The sequence below is a fragment of the Orycteropus afer genome, unplaced genomic scaffold (assembly GCF_000298275.1).
Source record: "Orycteropus afer afer isolate SDZICR_OR568_19922 unplaced genomic scaffold, OryAfe1.0 scaffold00847, whole genome shotgun sequence".
Taxonomy (NCBI): domain Eukaryota; kingdom Metazoa; phylum Chordata; class Mammalia; order Tubulidentata; family Orycteropodidae; genus Orycteropus; species Orycteropus afer.
In genome coordinates this window covers 425,141-426,017 of record NW_006922434.1, presented here as the reverse complement: position 1 = coordinate 426,017, position 877 = coordinate 425,141, and positions in this window count along the sequence as shown.

Genomic DNA, 877 nt, shown 5'->3' with positions numbered 1-877 from the left:
ATGTTTGCCTTCACTGATAATGCAGTACTGTATGTGTGAAAGGGTTCACCTTTGCTGTCTGTACCTCCCATGCACATCTCTATGTCTTCCTCTTCCTAAATGTCACCATGTTTATTACTCATATTTGGTACATTGCCCTTCTCTTCACTGAAATCAACACTTGTCTCTCCTTAACAGTGTTCCCAATCCTTTCCTCCCCTCCTACCCCTGGTAACCAACAAAGAAAATTTCCTTCCATATATAAACCTTTCCTTGACTTTTTATAATAAGAGACTAATACAATATTTGTCCTTCTGTGATTGAATTATTTCACTCAGCATAATCCAAGTTCATCCACAATATACGGTGTTTTGCTGATCCTATGTTATTCTTTAGGGTTGCATAGTATTCCATTGTGTGTAGTACCATAGTTTGGTTATCCATTCTTCTGTTGTAGGGCACCTAGGTTGTTTCCATCTTTTGGGTATTGTAAATAGTGTTGTGATGAACATGATCAATAAGTCCATGAGAGCCAAAATATGATCTTGAATATATCCTTCCTAAATTTAGAGACCATCTAAAGAATAGATGGTCTCTAAATGTCCAGCTTACAGGATGAGACAGACTAAGAAGAAGGAGGAGGCTTTCCACTTCTCAAAAAATTGGCCAGGGAAAACTTTATGAATAGCAAAGAAACACTGTTACACCACAACATTATGAATAGTCCAGTTAGGTTAGAAGGGTCTCCAAATAGGACTGGGAAAGAGCTGCAACATCTGAGTAAACCCAGCCTTACTCCTATGGATAACGTAAAACTTTGGAGGCCTCCATTTGCTGATGGGGCACCACCCAAATTGAAGAGAAATAGCTGCAGACATCCATTAATCATCAGAACATG